Here is a 20,051-nt window from a genome sequence, read left to right on the forward strand (position 1 = left end):
AAGTATTAAAAAAATTAAAATTTTTCTAAATAAAAATTTTATACTCGTAATATGAAGTATGTCTTATCAGAATTCATCAACCTTGTATTTTCTTAATAAAAATTTAATTTCATCTGAATATTTTTAAGAATAATAATTTTACCAGTAGATAAAATAAAATAAAGTAAAATTAAATACATAGATTAAAATTGAGACAAACTTAAGGTAGAAAGAATCCCGAACATAACAAAAGAATATAATTAAACCCTCGTTGCCGTTCTAGTAATGGACAAACTATACGTAATGTATCATGTATGTACGTGTAAATTATAAAAACTTTTTTTGTTTTTAATTTGCAAGGTTGGAAGGTATTTGGAGGTTCTTTAAAAAAAACTACAAGGGGTTTGATTAGATTTTGAGAATATGAGGTTTAGAAAGAAAAAAAAAAAAAAAACAGTTAAATTTTTACATAGAAGTCTTCTAATCATTTGTTGAAAGTCAAATAATGTTAAATTGCTTATCAATGCAATCATTTATCATCTAATTAATAGTTCCATAATATTCAAAGGAAGCATTAAATATCCGATGATTGTTACTCCGTATCCTTTTTTCCTCCAAACCTGTTTATGGTGACAAACAACTGCGTGCATGGGTGACAAACAACAACTCCGTGCTATAAATACGTAACAGTTACACATGCATTTTAAGTATGACTAGTAACCTTTTTTAAGCAAGCAAATTCCCTTAAAAAATGTTGAGAGTTTCAGCTATTTTTGTTCTTGCTTTTTTTTGCTTTGCTTTGATTGCTAATGGAGCACCAACAGTACCTTGTCACTTCATTTTTGGTGACTCATATCGGATGCCGGAAACAACAATGAGCTCAGAACAATGGCTAAAGCCAATTATCCACCGTATGGAGTTGATTTTCCTAGCGGACCTGGAAGGTTTACCAATGGCCGCACTATTGTAGATTTTATCCGTAAGCAAACACTAGCATTCATTCCTTTGATTCTTATATTACTATGATAAATACACTAAGGCTTTGTGTGTTTGGATGATTAAAAAAAAATTATATGGATTTTTTTTTTTTTTTTAAAGAACACAATTTTAACGGAAAACATGATTGTGAAAGGGGTTTTCTTCTGTTTGTTAGATTATAGGATAAATTATGGAAAAAATGAAAGAGAAGGGAAAGATAAAGGATAAAAAATAGAGAATGGAAGAGTAAAGAGGAGATTGTGGCAAACTTTCTTTATAAAAAGAAAATGATTTCTATCAAAACAAACAAAAAATGATTTCTATCTAAACAAACAGAGCCTAAAGGAATCGAACTTTATCTAATTTTAATTTGTTTATTCCACAGCTCAATTTTTGGGGTTTCCAAACTTAATAAAACCATACAGCAATCATACTGATCAAGATATATTAAGTGGTATCAATTTTGCATCAGAAGCTGGTGGAATTCTCATGGAAACTGGATCAAACTTGGTATTTTTTTTTATTAAATTCTAAATGCTTTATTCTTGTTTTCCTTGTTTATTATATTAAACAGAAAGGTAAAAAAAAAGTAGTATGGAGTCCTCCCTCTGTTTCCGTAAGTTGTTTACACAATACAATTATCTAATACTAGATAAAAGTCTGTGCGATGCACGGTTTTTTCATGCATAAATTTTTTGAAAGGATTATTTTGAATTAATAAATAAATTACAAATAAATAATTTAAATCCTAAATCATTATTCGTTGTTTGTTAAAAAAAATCTACGCGTTGCTTTTTACACTTTAAATTAAATTCTCAAATTTCGTTAATTTTGTTTATGTAGCGATTGAATTTTTTAAAGTTTAAAAAGATTACTTTCTTCATTATATCCCATAATATTTGATCAACTTGCTATTGCGGGTTAGAAAAGAATAATTATTATTTTTGTGTAATTTAAAATGCAACCAAATATGAAATTTTAATTCTCACAATTTGAGATCGTTCACCAAATGTGTTGTAAAATTTTTCATTTGAAATTTTTTTTTTAATTTTTTAAATAATTTAAATCATAAATAATTAAAAATGTGAATTTTATTTTATTAGCTGACTCACCAAATATCATTCATTAATTATTATGTGGCTTTACTTTTTTATTCTAAAAAAATACTCCCTCCACCCCTTTTGATAGTCCCTTATGGACAAATTTTAGTCCCAAAATGTTCACCCCATTTGCTTTTTTCAACAACCATTAATATTAATTTTTTTTACCAAAATTCCCTCCAATTTGCAACAATATTTGTGCAAATTTAACTTTTCCATGTAAATTTAGCTTTCCCACGTACTTTATTACTTTCTCTCTCTACTTTTTTGCATACTCAATGTCAATTTACTTTTTTAATGTATTTTAACTATTCTTATTTGTGTTTATTAATTCCCTTGAAAAATGCCCATAAGAGACTATCAAAAGGGGACGGAGGGAGTATAATTTGATTTTATTATATATATTATCATTATATATTTTTAAATAATTTAAATCCTAAATCACTATTCGTAGGCTTTTTTTAATTTAAGAGGCACATAAAAAAAAATTTAAAAAAAAAAAAAATTTCAAATCTTATTCGTTAATTTTCCTTGTGTGGCAATCGATTTTTTTAATTCCAAAATAAAATGTGAATCTTTTTTTTTGTTGGTTGATAACTTGGTATACGAAGTAATGTCTTGTTCATTTGCCCGTGTCATGCACTTTATATATATATATATATATATATATATATATATATATATATATATATATATATATATATATATATATATATATATATATATATATATATATATATATATATATATATATATATATATATATATATATATATATATATATATAGGGGAGGGATCCGGTAAGAACCCCTCCTTATATAAGAACCCTAGTGTATATAAGAACCAATCTAATCCGTACGATTAGCTTGAATTAAACGGTCAAGATTAAAGGAAATCTAGTAATAAGATAATACTCCATTTATATTCTAATTTTCTCTCTCCTCCCACAAAAACATCTCGTTGTTTTCTCTCTCATAATTTTCTCTCTCCTCAAACCCCCAAAAACCTCCATTATTAGAGCACATTGAAATAATATTTCAGCGATTTTCAGTCATTTCTCTCGCAATTTGGTAAATTAAGGTATGTTTAATTTATTCAAGCAATTTAAGTTTAGCGATTTTGTTAATTTATTTTTTTCGACTTTTTAAGAAATTTGTTATGAAATTGCATCAATTATGTTTGATTTTTGTTTTATGTTTGAAATTGCATCAACATTTTATTTTCTGCTATTCTAGGGCTCGATTTCTGCAATTTATTTAGTGATTTTTTTTCCAGTTTATGGTTTGAATTTTCAATTGCAATTTTGTTCGATGTTTTCCAAATTTCCAATATTTTTGTTACTCAAATTTTATTTGATTTTATACAGCAATTTTGTTCAATTTTGTACTGTAATTGTCTGAGGAATTTGATATTTTCATTTAACATGTATACCTGTGGAAAAAATATACTGGAATGTTTGGTTTTGATAGTTCATTATTAGAGTTCATATGAGATTGCAAATAATATTGAAGCATTTGCTGTTAGTTGCACAAATTTAGTCATTTAGGTTAGTTCATGTAAAAATTAGAGTATTATAGTAAGAAATTAGGTTAGCATTGCAGTAGATAAATTTGCATTATATTTTATAGGAATGGAATCAATGGATGAACATCCAACAGTCAGACTGATGTAATTTACTTGATAATACTTCCTAGTAGTACTGTAGTAGTTGTGTTGGGTAATTTGTGAGCTATGGTGGTTGTTGTAGTGATAATGGAGGCATTTGAGTTTCTACATGTGATCCTTTTCCTCTACTTCTATAGTTATATGGGAGGGTAATGTGTTGATCTATACCAAAAACCTATTAGCTCAAGTGGTAGAGCACTATGCAAACTGCATAGATAATGTAGGTTCGAATCCTACCTAGGTTATATTTATAAATAACTATATAAAAAAAAAACTTAATCATCGATCTCTCCTTATAGCCTAATTATTTTTGTATATAGGAAAAAAATTAGATCATAATTCATAATGTAATAATTTAGAACATAAGAAATAATTTTAGAACATATGGAAAAAATTAGAACATAGGCTCAAAAGATAGGTTTAGAACATAGGAAGAATTGAAATTTAGAACACACATAAAAATTTAGAACATAGGAAGAATTGAAATTTAGAACACACATAAAAATTTAGAACATAGACGGAAAAACTAAGAATATAGGAAATGATTTTAGAGCATAGGGGAAAAAAATTAGAACATAGGCTCACAATATAAGTTTAGAACATAGGAAAAAGTTTAGAACATACACCAAAAAAATTTAGAACATGAAAATCTAAAATCGAACATAAATAAAAAATCAAGCATAAATCTAAATGTAGAACATAGGGAAAAAATTTAGAATATAGGCTCAAAAGATAGGTTTAGAACATAGAAAGAAATTTAGAACATACATAAAATTAGAACATACACGAAATACTAAGAATATAGGAAATGATTTTAGAGCATAGGGGAAAAAATTAGAACATAGGCTCAAAATATAAGTTTAGAACATAGGCAAAAGTTTAGAACATAAACAAATTTTTTTTGAACATACAAAAAAAATTTAGAACATGAAGTTATAAAATCGAACATAAATCGAAAATCAAGCTTCTTATGTTCTAAATTTTTTCTGCATATGTTCTAAATTTTTGTTTGCTTATGTTCTAAATTTTATTTTCTTATGTTCTAAATTTTTTCTGCTTATGTTCTAAAAATTTTCCTATGTTCTAAATTTTTTTTCTATGTTCTAAATAAAAACTCTTCAAAATTACAGAAATGCCATTACTAAAGGATCATTTTAGATGGTTAGATCAAAACAAATGAAGGGTTGAGATTGGTTCTTATATAAAATTGGGTTCTTATATAGAGGAGGGTTCTTACATGAGCCTTCCTATATATATATATATATATATCTAATTCCTAATCTAGGATATTAAGATTTTTGTAACTAAATTATTATTTTCTACATTATAATTATTGAATATCTGGATAAAGTCTCTAATAACATATATAAGATAAATTTTCTTTCTTTTTTTTTTTAATAATTTGAATTCTCAATCGCTATTCGGATTTTTAACTATGTGACACTTGAATATAAAATCTTAAATCTCATATATACCAAATTAAGCCTTTGCAATGCACTGATCTCAATTAATAATTTAAATTTAACATTTAATATTCAATCATAATTACAAATATTAATACAAATTTTTTTTTAATTTTATACAATTAAAAGTAACACATATATAAACACTACATGTCTTGTATAATTTTCTTTTAAACAACAAAATAAACTAATTTTTGAAGAAAAAATAGAAAGAAAATAAAGTATGTAAAGCTAACTGTTTTCAAATTGTGTACACGATAAAAATGATGAATGACCATCCACCATCATTTGTAAATCAATTGCACATTGTGTTGCATACTTAATCCCGCCTTTTGCAAAATTAACATTTGTGACTGACTTGATCACCGTTCATCGCATCCAAGAATTTAAAGATGTTGAACTTATAGAATTTGATTAAGACACTAGATGGGTTGATATAGGATTGAAAAAATGTTGAATTTAAAGTGGTGATAAAATTTATCATTAGTTATGATAAACTTTAATATGATAATTTTGTTAGTGTAGTATTTAATCTTTTAATGGGATAAATGATAAATGATGAGTGGAAGATTTTTTTTATTTTTTTTATTTTTTGTTATTCGTTATTTTTACCTACGTGGAAAATTCTTAAATCTCATTCGTCTTAGGTGGCGAGTGAATTTTTTAAATCTAAAATAAAACATAAATCTAATTTTTAATTGGTCGAAATAATACCTTTGTTATGTGGCGCGCCAAATGCTTCCGAAAAATGCCTACTATATATATATATATATATATATATATATATATATATATATATATATATATATATATAAAGAGAAAGCACTTTTTCGTCGATAATTTTTGCTTTTCCTGAAATACCCTTCTATTTTTTAAAAATTATATTATTTACCCACAATTAAAAATTAATTTTTTAGAAAAAAAAAAAACTATCCTATCATAACTACCCATAAACACAAACCATTATTTTAAAAAAAAATAAAATAAAACATAAAAAAATAAAACATAAAAAAACCCTACCTATCATAACTACCCTATAATAACTGCTCCACTTCTTTCACATAAATGTATATCTTCAACTGTTCTTACTTCCTATAAAAAATAAAACCGCTCTTAATTTTTTTCTTATTTTTTTATGGTTAATTTCTTTTTTTTTTCTTCTAATTTTTTATATGGCGTGTACCTCTTAGCTTGTATGATATAATCTAATATTTTATCAATAAATATAGTCAACTAGACAAAACACGTCTATATTTACTATAACTTTTTTTGGTTTGTCTCAATTTATAATTTACAAAAACCAACTTTTATGAACCATATATTAATTTTAGAGTTTTATTTTCAACTACCATTCAAAGTATTATTATTTCATTTTTAAAAAAAATATTAACGGATACCTACCCAATTTACTTAATACCAGTATTTCATAATAAAAAAAATTAAAAAAATAAAAAAATAAATAAAAAACTACCTATTATACTACATCATTATCCAATAACTTTTTTTAACTACCCAAATATTACAAGGAATATATCTCATAAACTAGCACAGATAATTGAGTTATATAGGTTGATGAATCTAAATGGATTAAAAACAGTGCGAAAAGCTAAATGAAGTGTAAAAGCTAATTGCTTAAGGTTTCTACAAGTGCTAGTTATATTCTTGTATTTAGCATATATTTCTCTGCCATTTTAGGGTGATCGAATGTGGATGGATCGACAATTACAAAATTATATGATGATAATCGCAAGGCTTCAATCAATGGTTCAAGGTCCAGTAGCAAACTACTTAAACAAGTGCTTGTATACTGTTAATATTGGTAGCGATGACTACATCAACAATTACTTCATGCCACAATTGTTTCCTTCTAAGAGGCTCTTCACACCTGAACAGTTTGCCAATCTACTCGTTGATCGATATCGAGCACAATTACGGGTATTTTCTTTGTTACTCCTCGCTTATCCTATCCAAAAATGAAGTTAAAGAGGCAATAAAATGGTTCAAAAACCAGCTAAACCATTCAAGTACTTGTCCCAAAAAAAAATGAACATTGAGTTAAGTTAGTCGTTTGATATGGTATAAAATATATTCCTGGGCCTCAACCATAAGCTTAAGCTTTTGGTTGAGATGGTCCACTAACATGGTATCAAGAGCCAGCGTGACACAAAGGTCACGAATTCGAATCTCATCCACCCCTCCTTCAAAGTGGAATTAATTCGCACCAGGTATGGGTGGGCTTGTGTTGCATCCACATTTCAAGCCCAAAGGGCCTTTCATGTGACGGGGAGTGATAGAGTATAAAAACATATTCCTGGGCCTCAACCATTAGCTTAAGCTTTTGGTTAAGTTGGTCCTCTAACATGGTATCAAGAGCCAGCGTGACACAAAGGTCACGGGTTCGAATCTCATCCACCCCCCACTTTCAAGTGGAATATTAAGCGCAGGGTATGAGGAGGGCCCATGCTGCATCCACACTTCTAGCCCAACGGGCTCTCGTGTGAGGGGGCGTGATAGAGTATAAAACATATTCCTGGGCCTCAACCATAAGTTTAAGCTTTTGGTTGAGATGGTCCACTAACATGGTATCAGGAGCCAGCGTGACACAAAGGTCACGAGTTCGAATCTCATCCACCCCTCCTTCAAAGTGGAATTAATTCGTGAACTCATGGGTTTAAATCTCATCAAAAGTTCTTTTCAAAATGGAATATTTAACATTGGGTATTATTTAAGTGAATTTTACAACTTAAGTATAATAAATCTATATTTTCCAATTACCCAAAAAAAAAATGTTATATTCCAGATAAAAATATAACAAATTTAATTTAGCAATGCAAGGTCCCGTATTATTAACCATTTATTATTGATTTTCCCAAAATATGGTTATATTTATATTTATTTGTTTATTGTACAAGTACATTTAATAAACAAAATTATTATGTTAACACGTTTTTATGTTTATTGTGCGATAGGTGCTATATAATTCTGGAGCAAGGAAGTTTGCCATTTTTGGTTTAGGTCAAATAGGTTGCACTCCAGCTGAAAAGGCTAGATTTAATACATCAACACTACAATGTGTACAAGAAATCAACGACGCAGTCCAGCTTTTCAATAATAAACTTGTTACACTTGTCGACTCCTTCAATGCAAATCTCTCTGGGGCCAAATTTACGTTCATTGATTTCTTCGCCATCCAAACCTTAAATCCTCTTCCTCCTGGTAAGTCAACGAGACAATTAATGAATTTAAATGTAAAGACGTACTTTTAGTACGTATTATATCTATATACTAGACTGTTCCCGTGCTAATGTAAGTGATAAACAACTATTGCAGGTGTTATCACGAACTCATCTTGTTGCCAAGTGAGGACTAGTGATTTCCAATGTGTTCCGTTAAGTCAGCCTTGCGCAATTCGGACACTATATTCATTCTATGATGGACTTCATCCAACGGAAATTCTGAATAAACTGATTGCAACAATTTCATATAGTACTCCGGTTCCTGTGTTTGTTCATCCGATGAGTATCAGTCAGTTAGCTATCAGTCACTAAGGGCAATATACTGATACGTAACAAAATTGGCTACTTGGAAGTTAGAATAAATAAATGTGATTACTTCGCATATTTGCAAATGTGTTTTTCTTTGTTATGCTGCAAATAATTTTGGCCTTGTAATGATAAATTGACAATGGTCCGTTTGAATTGAAATATTTGTTTTTATAGATCATTTTTCTAACCTGCCCTATTGCACAGGGCCTCATATTTAGGGCCCCACAATTGTGAAAATTAATAGTGAAAGGCCCAATTATTCTTATGTTGGAATGCGCTCTTGATGGAATAAGTTTTAGCTGTACTATGTATAGGGTGCTTATCGAGCGAGTCGATCACGAGCTGAGGGGTGCTCGACTCAACTCGAAAACTTTTTACATGTGCTCAACTCGTGCTCGCTAAAGTTTCGAGCAAATAAAACCTGCTCGACTCGTGCTCGTTAAAGTTTCAAGTCGAGTCGAGCAGCTCACATTCTGCTCGTTAAAATTTTGGTCCTTCTATTATTATATTCCTTTATTTATTTTTTGTTCAATTAATATTGTTTTCCTTATTATATATAGATTTTATTAAAAATTTACTCTTTCTTTTTTTATGATATAAATTAAGGCTTAATAAGTGTCAAATTTGTTTAAAGATAGTAACTTGTTGTTTGCAAATTCTATATTAATATTATATTATCGAGTCGAGTTAGAGCTTGCTCAACTCGTGCTCGTTAACATCTCGAGTCGAGTCGAATTCGAGTCGAGCCAACTCGAGTCGAGTTTTGACCGAGCGTTGAACGAGTCGAGTACGAGTTGCTCGCGAGCTGCTCAACTCAATTAACACCCCTAACTATATACCCTATAAAATAAATAGTTCGGAAAAAATTATAAACCCTTAAAAATTAGGAAAAATTGCAAAGAACAATACAACCTTTGGCTCATTTTTTTTAATAATACAACCTTTGGATTATACCTGAATAATACAACCTTTGGGGGGTCTTAATTTTAAACAAGATAAAAAACTTATAACCTGTTAAACCGGTTGTCCAGGAAAGGTGTCGTAATGTAATTGCTCTAAAAATTATTTTTTAAAAAAAAATTAATAATTAATTTTAGAATTTTAATTTGTGATAAAAATTGTTTTTTTTTTATGTCATTAGATTTAAATTTTTTAACAAATTAAAAAAAAAAAAAAAAAAAAAAAAAAAAAAAAAAAACCCACGCAGCCACCACTTCCCCACCACGTAGCCAACTCCTCTCCCCCTTCCCCACACGCAACCCTCCCCAGCGACAGTATGGCCTGCGCCCAACTCGCCCACTGCATCATCGTCGTTCATCGCCATCAATCAACACCAACATCAACAAGCATCAAGAAATCACGACCGTTGGATTAATTAAATCAATCGAATTGGAGCGTTTGGCACGGCTGCTGTTCGATTTGGAGCATTTGATATGTTTGGTTGTTTGAATTGGAGCGTTTGATGTGTGTGGTTGTTTGAATTCGAGTAGTGTTTGATGTGGGCAGTGATATATATGGTTTATTTGATGTGTGTGGCTGGCAGTGATGGTAGGGGAAGAGCAGGGGAGTTGGTTCGTGCGGTGGCTGCAGTAGTTGAAGTGGGCAGGGTAATGGTAGTGTAATGGAAGCAGGTGAAATTACAATTGTTGGTGGTCGAATTTTTGGTTGCTGGTTGATAATCGGTGATTGCAGGCTGTAGAGGTGCGAATTGGTGGATGTGGTTGTGTGTGTTGCTGAAGGTACGGTGTTGGTCGCGACGGAGCTGGTTGCGGTAAGTTGTTGCGCGAGTTTCGCTGGCTGGGGTGGCGTGATGGGGTTAAAGGGAAAGGTAGAGGGTGAGGGTAGGTCAGTCGGCGGTGGGGAAGCTGGGCGCCTGCCGACCGGCGCTGGGAGGGCTGTGTGTGGGGCTGTAGGGGAGGTGGCTGCGCAGTGGGGGAGGGGGTGGGTGGTTCTTTTTAATTTTGTTAATAATAATAATAATTACAAATTAATAATAAAATAATAATTAATTAATTAAATTGACAAAACCAATAAAAACAATGACACGTGTCACGGTAACCTACAAAAACAAGTTACCAACAGGTTATGTCTTGTTTAAAATTAACAACACCCCCTAAAGGTTGTAATATTCAGGTATAATCAAAAGGTTGTATTAAAAAAAAAGGGCCAAAGGTTGTATTATTCTTTGCAATTTTTCCTATTAAAAAAGAACATTTATCAAACAATCATTATATTGAATAGCTAGACCATACCTAATAAAATGAACATTTCATAAAAACATATGAACACATTTAAAAAAACGAACATTTACACTTTGTTTGGATTGAAAGAAAGGAAGGGAAAAGAAATTGAGGGATAGATAATGTTTCATTTAGATAGCAAATGAAGAAGGAAGTGAATTGGAGGGGAAATAAATGGAGGGATCAAATTGCAAGAAATTAGTCTCTCCAACAAAGAGGAGATTTGAAAGGAAAACTCTTCATTCTTCCTTCCCCTCCCCTTTCCTTCCCATCCCTTCTCCTCCCTCCCCTTCTTTTCCTCCCTCCTAATCTATCCAAACACACTGTAAGTATTTAAAAATGAACACGACAATAAAAACTTATGAACATTTAGTTTATTAAAAATTAACATGATTTTCATATATTCATATAGGTTCAAATTCATTGTATATAATTATAAACAAAAAAAAAGATAAAATAAATTGTTAAAATGTATTCATTTTTTTTTGTACTAAATATTCATTTTTAAAATACTACGTTGTTTTATTATTTTTTTACAAAAATTATTATACAATTTTGATTGTAATTATTTTAGCTCTAAAATATAACCATCAACCTTAAATCTAATCTTGATTCACCATAGAGAAAATTATTATCAATCTTAACATTATAGATTAGGAATCACAAATGCAAAATTGATAAAAATCAACAATTTATAACACATCCCTTTTCCGTTACCGGAGTTGGGTTTGGGTGGGAAAAGCCAACTTTTTTTTATTTAGTGGTAAAATAAAACTTTAAATTATGTAGGTGGTAAAAGCAAATAAGTCGTTTTTTGGAGGTGGTAAAAGTCAAATTTTCCTACTAATAATAATAATTAATATTTAACAATAATAAAAATAATTTTTAATTAATAATAATAACGCGATAATAATAGTTATAATAATAATAATAGTAATAATAATAATAATAATAATAATAATAATAATAATAATGCTGAAATCTGCTGCTTTGCTGACCCATGCTCTACATTTTTATATTTCTCTCTCCTACTAATAATTAAATATATTCCCACTAACTATACTACTCCATACATAATAAAAAATTCTCCTTTCGGTCCCCAATTGATAATTTTTCTAAAACTTTATGTCAACCCTATGTTGCGATTATTATGAATTAGGAGGAGTAAATATTAGTGGAGGTGTAAATTTTAAAACTGTTGATAAGAAAAATAAATATTAGTAAAACAAATAAAATAACAATTTTTATTAAAATAAAGTTGATAAAGTCATGGAATTTCTTTTATTGAGTACTGGTTGGATCGCCGCGTGCTACGCACATGTCAAGCAACGTGAAATGCAAATATCAAATCAACGTAAGATTAATGTAATGACTAGTCACATGAAAAAAAAATTAGACAACATTAGGATATAATAACATTCTATAAAGACAAATTAGCATTATATGTTAAATTTGTTAAAGACGGTAAAAGTTTTCAAAGAAAGGCTCTATTTTGTTCCTAATAATTTTCACAAATTCTAGGAAAATAAGCTCTATTAGCATTAATAAGGTTACGTTTTCTTTACATGTTATGTACGAAAAAAATAAACTATTTTGGTTGAATTTAAATGTTTTTTAGTGCTAAAATAGTAATAATTTTGTTATTCAATAATTATTTTCACTAAACTAAAATTATTTTTACTACTCCTTATCTAAAAAATTATTTTTCACTAATCTAATATTGAATATGCTCTTTGAAATCAATGAGTTTTACTGATTGAAATATTTATTAAATCTTACTAATTTAAGGTAGAGTAATCTAACTAAGAAATTAGATTATTTTATCTGAACATAATTGAACTTAGCTAAAAATGCATATCTAAATTTATTAACTTATTTTAATTATAATTTAAATTTGAGTAACTTTTATTAAAATTTAATTTTTCTAAACTTATCATATGTAAACTTATGGCTCGTTCTGTTCACCTTGTTTTCACGTATTTCAGGTCTAATAAATTTAGATTAGTTAAGTTACGAAAAAAAAAAGTTTTGATAACTCAAGCACAAATTAAAACTAATATAAGTTTTAAGAAGTTCAAAATAGTTTAAGTACTAAGTTCAGATAAGTTTATTTAAGTTTAAATAAATAAAAATCAGGTGAATAGAACATACCCATAACTAAACTTGTCTGAATTTATTAGACTTAAAATAAGTAAAAAAAAAAAAGTGAATAAACAGATTCTTATAATACTTAGTACATCATTTTTTAAGAAAGTTTATTTGCAATCATTTGTAATGAAGTCATCCTCATCTATTGTTCACAAACTAATTTATTACAAACTTTGTCTCCAAAACAAATAAATACATCCTTCCACACCAAAAAATTTTCCCTAAATGAAAGTTTTTTTTTTTTTTTTTTTTTTTTTTTTGCAAAGAAATTTTCTTGATCACCTTTAATCAATCATATCCCCAAATTGAAAGAATTACACTTTAATTTACTATTTTATACCATCTAAAAATTATGCATAATACCATCTTTATTTACCACCTTTTAAAAATTATACATAAATAAATGTGATCATATATGATTTTGTTAGATTATTCATCTCAATATTTAAATTAAACTTATAATAATATATACCTAAATATTATACTCTCATCGTTTCACAATGAGCTTTCCATGTGAAATTTTCTAACTATAAAAAATGACTGAAAATCTTCAAAATTCTTCTCCACATATAACAGCAAATATAGTCATATGGGGTTAAATTTGTTCTGTTCATCTCGTTGAGTGCATTATTAATATCTTATTTTTATAATTTTGCTAATGAAACATTAAAGATATATTTGCGAACATAAATATATACACCTTATTAAAATCTTCAAGTCCTTCCAAAATGTAAGAAAAAACATGATCAAGTAAAGTTCTTATTTAATTATCTCAATATGTACTTTTATAATTTTAATAATTAACATGTTTTTTTTTGGTGTGTAAAGTGTCACAGATGCAGGTGGTGAGAATCGATCCTAAGACAGGGAGGGAAGCTCTAACCACTTGAACTATCCCTCACTCTCATTTTTATTAACATGTGGTAAAGATATAATTAGGGCTTGTTTGGCATGATTTTTATTTTTGGTTCTTGTTTTAAGTTTTCAATTTTTTTGAAAACAAAAAACCAAAATTAGGAAATTTTTTAAAAAAAAAAAGGTGTTTCCACTTTTTTGTTGTCAATTTTCAAAAAATTATCATGATCTTAATAAGTTTGACTAACTTTTTATTCATCATATGACATATATCATATGATTTTAAAAAACAAAAAACCAAAAAAAAGAAAACCTCAGTGATGCCAAGTTAATAGAAAATGTTTATTGATAAATGCGTCAAAAGAAAAATAAAAATAACCCAATGGAATAGAAAGAATACTGAAGTATATAAATAAACACCAAGTCACATTAATTACAAAAATGGTAACTAATGATTGTTTTTTTTTATTTTTTAAAAAACTAATGATTTTATAATTAGAAGGGCTACAAACACAAGCTTTGTAAGTGAATTGTCCATAAAAATGTAATCCATACTATTACATCTTACGTAGTGCTTTAAGTTTAATTGTATGAAAGTCTTTATATCTTGCAAGCAATTACATTAAAACATTACACTTTCTCCGGTTTTTTTTTTAAAAATCGCAACATTTGCAAAATATACTTTTGCACATACTCTTTTGACCGTCTTTTGTAACTTTTACACTGAAAATAAAACATTAAAACTGCGTGAGATCTTGTTAGATTTTTCTAAAATATATTATCATAATATCAAAATTTTTAATTTTTTATCACAATAGAACTAAAAATATGTAAATCATAAGATGTATATACACACATCATGCAAGTGAGCATGTGTGCCAACCCCTCTACCACACCGCTCTTTTTAAGAATAATTAGTAAGAAAAGAAAGGTACATAAACCCCTAAAAATTAACAAAAAAATAATAAGATGATTTTAATAAATGAAATTAACCCCTAAAAATTGAAATGAGCTTCATATGAACAAAAATAAACTCAATTAATGAACATAAACCTAAACCAAACAAAAAATTTACAAAAAAAAAAAAAAAAAAGAAAAAAATTAAAACCCAAAATAACGAAAATAAACAAAAAATATAAGAAAATAAACAAAGTCATCTACAATAAGAACAATTAGTAGAAAAGAAAAGGGGAAAAATTGAGTATGCCTTTGTTTCTATGTTTTTGCTCCTTTGAAAAATTACGGGTCAAACACTAAATACTCTAAATCTACAAGAGATAATAATATATTTTGGATTCGTCTCATTGTATATTTTACTAATATGTACGGTAGTTTTTATAATTTTTACAAGGCAAATAAAGACAAAACTGCGAGACCCCAAAAAGTGGAGCAAAATAATAGAGAACGAGAATGTACGAGTGTAACATGCACTATTTCTACTCCGTACCTCTGTTTCACTTTTTTTTTTTTCAACTTTGAAGGATGCACGGACTCATAGACAAACTTTGTTTGTGAATGTAAGATAGAGAGAGAAAAATAGAAATGCATGTGAAAAGGAGAGAGATATAGAGAAATGACAACCTAAAAAGGAAAGAAAACATAAGTTGCAAATATTGTGTAGCATCATTTTTTGGCAAAAGTTGCAAAAAATATGAAACGGAGGTAGTAAAAGAAAGATAGTAGACTTAAAAGTTTGTTAAAAGTTGTGAATCTGAGAGGAAAAAATAATAAAAAAAAAGTAGTAATGAGTTTTAGTGGGGACCATGATAGGAGAGAGAGATATATTATTAAAATGTAAATTTTTACCAAAAAATGTAACAATTATTAAAAAAAAATTCTGCATTTGATAAGTGTAAACTTACTACAATACAGAGGAGTAATATGTAATTTATACTTATTGATAATTAAAGATACTATTGGTCAAAGTTTTATATCAATATGTATACCAAGTTATAATACACAAAAAAAGGAAGGAGTAATGGTCATATGTAGGGGGGAAAAAAGATAAAAAAAAAATGTGCATGATAAACAAAATGATCTCCCTTCAATTCATAATGATCTTTCTACTTAAAATCAAGTGAATATAAAAATGAAATAGAATCTATTAAATTTGTTTCTAAGGAAAAAAAAAATAGGCATATGAGGTGTAGTTTGATTTATATCAGTGGGTACAATATTAATAACCAATTTTCATAATTTATGCTAACGTAAAATTAAAATAATTGGCAATAAAAAAATTACAATCAAAATAAATACGTAAATAGGAAAATTGTTGTAAAACAGACCGACTAATATAAAGTAGTAAGCTAAGGTGTCCTATACGGCTATATCTATAATGTCATAATAACTATCCATGTAATAATATAAAGGAGAATACTTTCAAAAACAATTAAAGTTTATCACATCATATTAGTTGGACATGTTTGGTATTATGATAAAACAATAAACTGTAGCATTACCGTTTTCAACCAAACCCACTATAGCCAAACAAAACAAAAAGAATAAATAAAAAAAATTAACAAAGGCACTTGGGGCACGTGATGAGATACAACACACTCAGCAAAAAACAAAAAGAATAAATAAAAAAAAATAACGAAGGCACTTGGGACATGAAAGGAAATATTGCAAAACAATACACTGTACAAATGCCCTTTTTGCCCAAATTATGTTTTTTCTTTTTAGAATGTTATAGATTTAAACAAATGGTTGGTAAGTACTTATATAATTGTATATATTATCCTCTAAAAAATAGGATAGGATGGTAGTTTTTTATGTAATTTTTAAAAATTTTGTTTAGGATAGTATTTCCTTTGTTTTAATTTAAATGTAACACCCCTTTTTGACACAATTACTTTGTATTATTTATTTAAGAGTTGATTTGATTGGCATATATAGACGACCGATTTTATTAAAAAAAAATTAACACCAACATTTGAAAAGGGTTGGTAAAAACGTCTATAGTTTACATTGTATTATTTGTCCGTTTACATTGCTTAATCTGTTACTCAAAGCATGTTCCACAAACGTGTGTTGCCTTTTTTAAAAAAAAAAACTGAAGAAGTATATTCTTTTTATTAAAATTAATTAATATTCCTTACTTCATTATTATTAATCTTCATTTCCAACTCTTCAAAAAATTAATCGTTTGGAGAATTTAGATATGCTTTTTTTTTTTTTGAGATACAAAATCATTTTGAGATTATATTAATAACTTATTACAATCCTTCAAAATAAAACTTTACTCCGTACGTAAATTGTCCATGTGGTACCTGGTTTTTAGTGGGAAAAAATTAATCTATAAAGGTTTCACTCAAGTGTCTGATAAGACTTATAATTGCAAACTTTAGAGTCGTCACCTTATTTTTATCTGAATAAGGACGGATTTTAAAACAGTCAATTTTAAGAAATAAAACTAAAAAAAATTAACTGCTAACTCCATAAGAATAAATAAGGTAGAGGATTCGGGGTTTAGTTTAAGAGAATCGAACGTCTGGAACTTGTCTTCCCTTTCTTTCTAAGGAACAGGCTCTTACTATTGCGTTGTTAAAAATCAAGTTTTAAGACATGTTAATCACATAAAACAACATAATAATTAATACAAGGTAGGTTTGAGCACCAAAGTTGCACTACGTACCGATCATAGTGAGATTTTGAATTCACTCACGGATCAAAACCTTCGAAGTTCGGACCGATGCCATGTTTTAAGTAACCAATTCCATTGGGTTTTTAATTTCGATAGTTGACATAAACGTCATTTTTGTAAGTGGGATTTTTGTGATTTTTGACGGATTCACTCATAAAAGTAAAATGAACCACCTTGGTTGAGGAAAATCACCCTAATTAGTGATCACCAAAAATGTCTTTTGAACAAGACAATCAACAAATGCGTCCCAAATGACGACTTTTTTAGTGGATCAAGGTATTTTTTGGAGTGAAACTGTAAGGGTTCACTATATAATCTCACTTTAGATTTAAAAACACACTCAAGGGTAATTTTTGTAAGGTTTTAAGGGTTATGTGTTTAGGCTTAATGGAATTGACCAAATAAAACACAACACCTGTCAAGGCCTTACTTCCAAATAAAAGGGAACAATAAACTATTTAATCATATTAGATTGTCAATTAATCCATCGGGTAGTTACAATGGGATATAAGCTTATTTTTATGGAAATGGATAATTGTCACATCCTTATACAACTAAATAATTAATCTTAACCTCATGCTTGGAAATGAGGCCATAACCTTATATTAACTATTATTAATTGTTAAAAACAAACAAGCAAAGTTATGATTCATTCTTGTGTTACAAAAGGGTTTAAAATAAGAAGGTTCACAAAATTATAAAAGAAAATAAAGTTTGTTAAAACTTTTATTTTTAATGTCGACTTAAAATAAAATTAAAGCCCTTAAGACATCATTTATTTCGATAGTCATCTTTAAAATAAGATTAAAGATTTTTAAAACAACAACATTTAGAATTAAAGTTTGTTAAAAAAAAACTCTTATTTCTAAAATCATCTTTAAAATAAGATTAAAGCATTTAAAACTCTTAATAATTAAAGTTCCATAAATGAAAAATACATAATATAGTGTAATATAGGTTTCATGACACCATTAGTTTCTTAAAAATAAATTAATACAATTTAAAAAAAAAAACAATTAAGAGAAAAAACGTGCCTTTTTCATCTCTTTGATAGCTTAAACTAAAAAAACCATTAAAAATCATAGAAAAATCGAAAAAAATATTGTGAGATACGGTTGGAAAGCTCTTGAAAAGTTCTATCACTTGAGCTAAATAAATGGAACTGCTTCTGGACGTAAGGGTTGTTTCATAGGCCATATTTGGGACGTGGTAAGTAACTCTTCACTCTTGAACATCCTTTACATAAACTTTTAATTCCTTAGGTCTTTAAGCTCACTTTAAGAAGTACATTATTCTTAAAAAAAAAAAAATTTAGGCACACACATGAATGTATTAACCTTTTATATTTTAAATGCATTAGAAAGAGATGCAATGCAAAATACAATTAACCCTCCCCCACCCCCCTCTTTGTAACCTATCACCTCACTAATAGGCTTGACTTTCTAATGTGGAGTAATGAAAGATTTAGGGCTAATTTAGCACCTAATATCGTCATTACCCCTATTGATATCATCACATGGAAACAAACACATTAGTTAGCATTATATTAATAATTAAGGAAATTAAGAAAGGAATAAAGATTATACCTTGAGCTAGATGTAGCAATATTTGGATAACCCTTCTTGCTTATCAAGGATTAAAAGATGGTAACTCCTTAATTAAAATAAAATAAAAGAGACTAAGTGATATTTTTTGGAATTTTGAGATATTAAAAGAAATTAGTGCAAAATAAAGCTAATGAACTTTTTTTTTTTTTTTTTGATTTTTGATTATAGAAAATAAACTTGAAAAATAAAACTAAATCTTGAGAAATAAACTTTTTTTTTTTTGGTTTTAATATAGACTTGGGATACTTAAGCACTTAAACTAATATTTTTTAACAAGGATAATAAAGAAAAATAATGCTTGAACTTGAATATTTTTGTGTTTTTTTTTTAGGAATTAAAGATAATAACAATACTTAAATAAAATAAAAATGACAACTTAATTATATGATGCTTTTAATAAGCTAATAACTTAAAAATAAAGTTTAATTAGAGAGTTTTTAACTAAAGCAAAAGATTAGAGGAGAATTTTTTAGAGAGAATTAGTAGGAAATTTTGGTGTGTTAAAATGAGAAAATTAGGGGGATATTTATAGGAAAATAAAGGGGTTAATTTGTAAATAAAAAAAGTAAATAAATTATAATTCAAGGATTTTAATGGTAAATATCAAGATTTTGGTAATAATGAGAATCTTGATATTAAATTCTTTCGTTTCATATGTAACAAACTACTTAATCTGTTTTGCAACACTTAAACTGATAAAATAAAGAAAACCGTAATTAAATCAGACTCTAATATTCATATAATAAAAAGGTTCTAAAATGCCAAAGAAAATATATAACCAAGTCATGTCACAACTCAAAAATACTCACGTGGTATACGTATGGCAGA

At 28.0% G+C, this 20,051-nt stretch overlaps 1 pseudogene; it reads left to right on the plus strand.

Moving 5' to 3' along the window:
* The first annotated feature begins 730 nt into the window (after window positions 1-730).
* On the plus strand, window positions 731-8,733 carry LOC145578079 (GDSL esterase/lipase At4g18970-like; annotated as a pseudogene).
* The last annotated feature ends 11,318 nt before the right edge of the window (window positions 8,734-20,051 follow it).

This window comes from Chenopodium album, chromosome 14 (genome assembly GCF_948465745.1).
Source record: "Chenopodium album chromosome 14, dcCheAlbu1.1, whole genome shotgun sequence".
Classification (NCBI taxonomy): domain Eukaryota; kingdom Viridiplantae; phylum Streptophyta; class Magnoliopsida; order Caryophyllales; family Amaranthaceae; genus Chenopodium; species Chenopodium album.